Source organism: Pholcus phalangioides, unplaced genomic scaffold, assembly GCF_987345545.1.
Source record: "Pholcus phalangioides strain wild (caught in Gottingen) unplaced genomic scaffold, Ppha-v1.0 ptg000007l_1, whole genome shotgun sequence".
Taxonomy (NCBI): Eukaryota; Metazoa; Arthropoda; class Arachnida; order Araneae; family Pholcidae; genus Pholcus; species Pholcus phalangioides.
In genome coordinates, this window is record NW_028301600.1 from 38,483,497 (window position 1) to 38,491,128 (window position 7,632).

General features: G+C 33.6%; 1 protein-coding gene across 2 annotated transcripts in view; it reads right to left on the reverse strand.

The window, feature by feature from the left end:
- Window positions 1-5,703, reverse strand: part of LOC149085248 (uncharacterized) — a 109,539-nt gene extending 103,836 nt beyond the window's left edge. The window contains exon 1 of one of the 2 annotated variants that reach the window (XM_089233147.1): window positions 5,278-5,703. The gene's annotated coding sequence lies outside the window, so the exon portion shown is untranslated. The remainder of the gene's footprint in view (window positions 1-5,277) is intronic. The other variant, XM_089233146.1, reaches the window with a different exon arrangement.
- Between the last annotated feature and the right edge of the window lie 1,929 nt (window positions 5,704-7,632).

Below are 7,632 nucleotides of genomic sequence, written 5' to 3' on the forward strand. Positions count from 1 at the left end.
ACGGGATGATCTTTTCCCTGTTATTTGTGCAGTTCCTCGAAGTTTCGAAGCTGACTGGGATCGAGGGAAGAGGTTTTCAAACAGGACTCATCAAAGATTCCCAATTGGATGTAGACAGAGGCTACATATCCAATTCAGTATAGAGAAAGAGCTAGATAGATTGAGGTTGGAAACTGACAGCGGCAATTATTTTAGATTTCAAGTTTGATTGAATACAGTTTTAATTATTTCGAGTGTCGTTGGATCTATACTTTCCACCCCTACTTGTTCTTATTAAATAATTTTGGGAAGTGAAAGTGCATTCCCACTATGATAGTCCAATGAGATTTTGAGAGGGGGTTGTCCATTTTTGATTGAAGTAGAGAAAGGTAACAACCAGGAAAAAGATGCATAAAAAAGACAGCATCATTCTTTGTCTTGGGCGATGTTGTAAGTGTGAACCGTTTCATTCTTTAGCAAGCGAACAAAAGAAACAAATTTTGACCAGTTAACATTACATCTATCAGCTCGCCAGTTTATAGAAAAACCAAGGTATTCAATAAAATGAAAATTATTTTTTTAAACAGTGTTCTCGAAAGTATAATAAATCATAAAAAAATAATTTAGAAATTTGAGAGAGAAAAAAAAATGTATCTCAAAAGTGGTAAAACAAAAGAGACTGTCGAACTTGGAAATCCGCCATTCTCCTTATATCAATCATATTCCAAAAATCTTCATGAAGATTTGTTATTTTGTCTATAATGCAAGACATTCATAAAACATAGTAATATAACTGACAAAGAAATTAAACTATTTCTGAACATTTTTTGAAATATGTTAACTATATTACCAGTCTCAAAGAAAAATTGTTCTCAATTTGAAGAAATTTTTAAGCGGAATCAAATCTGAAATAGTTGTTCTCTATAAACATATTATTTTTTTAACTTTGGTATTGATTGCATGTATTTTATACCGGTATTATTTGGCTCTTTATTTTTTTCATGATTGTCTATTGAATTCTAAATCTCTCTCTTACGAGACATCAGTCACTTTAAATTCCCACAGACAGGCGTGAAAAATGTTATATTTCATCTAGTCTCGTCTATTTCAATTGATGATGTGAACCCATCTCACATTGACATTAAGTTTTCTGAATGAACTCTTTTTGCAACACACACATGCAACAATGATATATATATATATAATCAATCTAAATTTATTATTCTATTCACAACTCATACGAGTTCAAAGAGGCAGTTAAAAGAAACATTCATTTCTCCTCCCACGAACACAAGCAATTTTATGAGTTTAACCTAACATAAGTGACGCAATCGTTTCACTAAATGTTTCACGCCCGTCAAAGCTCGTTCTGTCTAATTTAGGATTTAAGTCTCTCTCAAAACCAAGAACAATCACTACTCGTTCAGTTCGCACCGAAAAGCTAACATTTTTCTTTTCACGTATCACCATTTCCGCGTAGTTACTCAATAACTACACATCACGTGTATAGTTTGTAGCCATGTGGTCACTTCATTCTATGAATTTATTGCCCAGATAAAGAGGATAGAATAAAAACCATTGAATAAATGAATAAAGAAATAAAGAACCAAACTCAAGTTTTTCTGAATACTTTCCTTTTCCAAATTATTTCATGTGTAATGCCTCATTTGACAGATTTGACAAGATACTTGAATGAATTCATTTTTTTTCTTCTCAACTAAATTTTCAAGAAAAGACGAAGAAACACAAGGCGATGTGTTTTGTGTCTGCCAGATAAGAATAAAAAATTATTTATTTGATTATTAGTATATGGGTTGAGATAAAGCGAGTAAACTGCATTTAGAGGCACTCGAAAAGGCATGTTTAAAAAAAAACGATTGCACTTCACATTTTCAAAACAGACTGTGACACTTGTTGCTAAATTTAGGGGGTTAATATCTTCTTAAACACATACGCATACACACACTTGCGCAATCAACGGTCTTGCGTTGTATATAATTTGATTTTCCACCCCCGCACATTGAGAGCTTCAAAAACAAACAGCTACAGCTACACCACCAGCCACCTGTGCTTTCGCATCTCCTTTTTACCTAAACACCGGTTACGGATGTCAAGCTATTGAGAGATACCGCCCATTCACTACAAGGCAGGCTCAGTTTGACCTTATCTCTTGAAAACAAAAAAAACGTAGTTTTTTACTTCAAATCAAAAACAAAATAAAGAGCTTCAATTCGCTGAATGCAGTTTACTGATTAGTTTCGGCCAACCAAGCACTTTCTTTTGTTGTGTTTATGTCTCGATAGGCACCAAAGTAAGCTTTAAGAATGATAAACATACAAGGAAGTATCACTTGGAATATCGCAAACCAATTAGGTATGATAAACGAGATGATGGAAAGATTTCGGCCTGATTGATTGTCGTGAAGGACTGAATAAACTCGACGTTTCGCTCGCAAGAATGGCGAGGATCTTCAGAAGATAGTGATTTAAAGATAAAAATTGATATTTCATAAAGTTTCGAAAAATTTTTATTTCTCAAATTTTTAGAAAACTGAAACCCTATTGAAACTTTTAAAAACCAGATTTAGATTCCTATTCGATTTCTCTACGGTCTAGGATGTACTTCAATGTTTCTTTAAGATTCGGACTTGACTCAAATCTCTATTCCTGAAGAAATATAAGGAGAGATTACGTGTACACAATTACCACCAGAGTAGACTGGCACGAATTCATTACCACACATGACCTTTGCCCTATCAGTGGTAACTACTGATCTGCTAAACTTGCTACCCTTACATGATTTTCGATGCAAGTGAGCGCCAAAAGTGGATTCACGATCACATGAGGGGAAAAAAAATACATATATTCTTGTCACGAAAGCAACGTAATTACAATCTCATAATAAAATTACAAAATATGTTTTTAAGTAAATAATTTGTTCGGTTCAACTCCCCCCCCCCCCCCGTATCTAATAGAGTTTAAACATATGCCTGGACATAGAAAGATGTTCTGATTTATCTTGACAATCATGTGTTTTACATTATTACAATCGGTTTTTTTACTGGTTAGAAAGCCGCTGGAAATGGTTATATGTGACTTTTCGGATGAAAATTTTATTACGTGGTACAGATCGATGAATGTTTTGTGAAAACACTATACTTTCTTAAATCAAACCATATTTTCTGTGTGATATAGAGTCTTATAAGTCGATATGTGTCAAACGTACCAGTTTCGAAATCGTTGTTCTTAATATAATGTATTTTGTGGTGTATTCTGCAGATTTCGCTATAGTCTATAGAATGTAAGTACGTATTGCATAAACTTCTAACAAATATGTTAATGTCTAGATGCACTGGCATATTAATCAAAAGTATAAAAACATAATTTTTATGCAAAAGTTTTTGAATAATCAAGATTTCGAATACCTTATTTCTTTGCCTATACGCAGTGAAACTACGTTACAAAAGACATAATTGTGGTGCTCACAACCGATGCGTGTAGTGCCCATGTGTATTTTTATTTCAAAAATACATATGGCGACTCAAAAAATTGACGATAAACATAATCAAATAAAATTAAAAGATCAACTAATTAAATTGCATTTCCTACCATTCGGAATCGTTTCTGAGAATTTAGTAAGAATTTCCTAACAAATATCAGTTTGTAAAATACTAGAAAACATTGATTATATGAATTTCTGTGTCTCTGAGAACCATAGGAACGTACACAATTCCAAGAATCTGATTTTATAAAAAAAAATACTTAAATACACTTTTTTCTTAACATGGAGCTTTTCATTTCATTTCATACCGTGCACCGCCCAGGCTCTATCGACCATTGCTTAACATGGAGCTATAGTTTAACAGAGTTTAATCGGTTCCTATAGCTTAATTATCTCTTGGCGAAAAATAGTTATACTTGAATTTAATGTTTAATGTTTAATTAGGCCTTACAGAACTTAAGCGCCAACTCATCCAACCTCTTACCCTCTCATAAACTTATCTATCAATATCAACCCTACTTTTCAAAATCTTCCATCGCTTTTTTAATATATCTACACTTCTTTTTTTTTTCCTTTTTTTTTTTTAAATAACGTGATCATCACATATTCCCAAGGGATCAGCATATTCCGTCCAGGAAATTTGTTAGCATTAGTAAACATCCATGCCCGAACCGGGATTCAAACCCAGACCTCCACGGTGAGAGACTAGCTCCCTAACCACTCGACTGCCAGGCGGCATTTCCCATATCCTAATGAAATCTTCACATTTTTCTAATAGGCTAACCATCCCTAAAAATTGAAACCTATCTCTTCTCTGTTTCAAATCTAGTTTCTTTCCTCGAACAATAACCGATTGGAACAACCTACGAACAAAGATTGACCAATATCGAAGATAGTCCTTCGATTTCCGATTTTATCTGTAATATCAATCACCACCTATGTCAAATTTCACCACCGCATTCTCTTGTATAGGTCTCAGCTAAGGAATATTGTACAAATAAATAAAATTTAACACATAAAACTAATCGATTTTGTTTAAAATATGTATTAAAAAATGCAAAAATCAAAGACTTAGACTTGACCCTCTATGGTCCGGTATATATATGCATAGAAAATACATGGTTTAAAAAAATCTTTACCAATTTCTTTTCTCAATTTTTATTTATTTATTTTTTATATTTTTGAAAGTACATCTGTCAGTGTCGTTTCAGGACAAAATACGGCTATTATAAGTACAATAATGTTCTATCTGGAAAGAGTTTAATGTGAACTTTTCGGATGTCATTTTTTGAGAGCTGCAGAAATTTTAAGTGTTCATAAAATTGCACCCTCAAAAAGATTCGAAAGTAATGTAACAACTATATTCAACTTTGCAAAGCAAGATTTTATCTATTAAAAAGTAACCGTAAAATAAAGGCAAACTGCATATCTTACCCTTAATTGTCAATTTTAACTAATTAAACAATCCACTCTAATTAATTAAATTGCTGTTGATGTATGGTTTCAACTAAAAATACGTTAAGAGCAACATTTTTTTTTAATGAATACGTTTTTATGGTTTGAACCATAGAGCCTTCATCTAACTCTCAAGTATAGATTTTATTTTGAAAAACTGCAACGTTTGTGTTGAACACATTTTTTTTTAGGCGTTTTTCTTCGATTTCCACCAAGAAATCTGATATAATTCGATTTTACGTTTATTTACAACTCACAAAAAATTTAATCCATCAAGAATAACGCTTATATGTTTATAGTATCAACAAATAAATAATCAGTAAAAAGAGGATGTATACATACCTTATAAACAAGGGGTGATTGGCTAAGTTTCACTCAGTTTGACCTCAAGACGGCCCAATTAGATTTCTTTGTTTTGTTGCACGCATCTCTGGGATCTCACAAGGTTGTTGAGATACCGAAACCCAAGTCCGTTGCCGCTCTCTTGTGCGCGTCAAGTCACGTGGTTTCTCCGAGAACAAGCTTTTACACTAGACACCACATACATTGCCAAATGAACGGTCCAGCCATCGACACACGAGGACCCACAATATACTTTTTTTACGATTAAATTTCTTTAATAATATTTTTTTTTTATTTTGCCTTTCGAGATACAACTGACGACGCCCTTTAGATTAATATTTTTTTAGACGCGGCTTTATCGAAAAATGGAGAGAGCAGCTTGCTCTTCTCTAATAATAATAACACTTTTTCCCTCTTTTAGACTATCTCGAAAAGCTTTTTTTATTTTAGTATTATTTTTTTTATTATTATTCTAGAAGAGGATACCCTACTACACGGATCCGCAAGATTCGATTTTGACGCAGCTTCCATCATCAACGCCATCTGTTGGGGGATGGTGTATCGTTTAGAATAGACACCGGATGGGAAAATGCTTTTTTTTTTCTTCCCCTCATGCTTTTACCCTGAACTGAGAAAAGGTTAAACCCCTGATTCTATGCTATGCTATGCTATGTAATAAAGTAGGGCAAAAAATCTTCTCACAGTCTCCTAAAAAGATCTTGGATATGAAAGAGATTCTTCAAATTCCTAAGCTTGTGCTGTAAATAAATTCAAATGGGAAAACTGAATAATGAAAACCATCAATTTTTTAATTTTTTTTTTTTTTGGTATTTAAATATAAAAACTTGACCTGAGACTTTATTGAAGAAAAAAATTATATATTTCTTGTAATTTTATATTTTCACATTCTAAAATATTAGTTTTTAATATAAAAGGTAGATATTGAAATTATTGAGCACTATATTTTAAATGAGTGCCAACTAAGACTATTTATAAAGCAAAATAATTTCATTGCATTAAAGTGCTTTCGTCAATGTTATTTCCTATAATTGATCAACATACCACTGTCGGCTTTCTCTGCTGGTCCTATCACACTGACTTATAGGAGATTTTGAGCGATTGGTCAGGACTAGGACCATCTTTAGAGTATTATGGGCCCCTAAGTGAGTGATTTACCTTACTCTACTCTGTCTGCCAGTTTATATATTTTCTCTTGAGAATCATACTACCAGTTCTCATAAACATGAGGCCCTTTTATGCATCAGCAGCTCCTAGACCATGCCTATAAGTTAAGACGTCACTGAACAGAACATAAACGGCATTTATGGTAGCAGAGCCGCGACTAAGGTAGAGCAGTCGGGTCTGGTGCCTCGGGTGCCGGACCAGAGGGGGCGCAAATTTCCACCTTAAACCTTTCCTTCAACATTACAAGGGGGCGCCGAAATGTGAGCTTGTTAGCCGGGTGGTGGAAATCAGCTAATTATGGGAAAAGAATTTCTAAAAACAATGAGTGCAATCACCACTCAAAAATTATTAAGCAGCAAAATTATTCTACCGCCTTATAACCATACTGTACTGAAACTTCGAGTCACAAATATCCCGAACTGCAAATAATCCAAGGTATGAACCAAATGCAGTTTATTTGATGAAAATGCGCTTGAGCTTATATGCGATCTTGAAAACGTAAGAGAGAAAGTTTAGGTTGACAAAAGGAAATACAATCGGGTGATTTGAGCAAGTCGTAGCTCACAGCGATTTTCGACATGCATACCGTGTATATGTCTTTTTGAGCAAAATTATTTTTATTCTGAGTAGAATATACTATACGATATAAATTACGATAGACGCATAGAGGGGTAAATCGAGAAGCTATCCATACTTAGTTAAGAAAAACTGTAATCTCTTTTTTATGGGCAGAGTGTATTATACATTGTTAAATTTTTTTGATATATGCTTTTATATTGGGTATTTTGGTTATATTTGACATCCATATTTTTTATGGGCAAATTTTTTCAGCCACCTCGTTGGGCAATTTTCCTGTTGTGGCCCTTGTATTTGTACTTGTATATACTGTACCATTTTAATCATTTTTATACGAGCATTAATATTGTAAGGATATGGAATGAAGCAAAAGAATCACCTTTATCCCAAATGGAAAGGTTTTCTTCGAGGTGAAAGTTTTTTATGGTACCAGTAAATTTCAGGAACGAATTATTGCAGTGGTTCTCAACCGGTGCTCCGCGGAGCTCTTGGGTCTCCGTGGGCACTCTCCAGGGGCTCCGCGGCCACTCGAGGTAAATAAAAATAAAAACAGTATAAATTTGAAAAAAAATAATTATAAATATTTTTAAATAA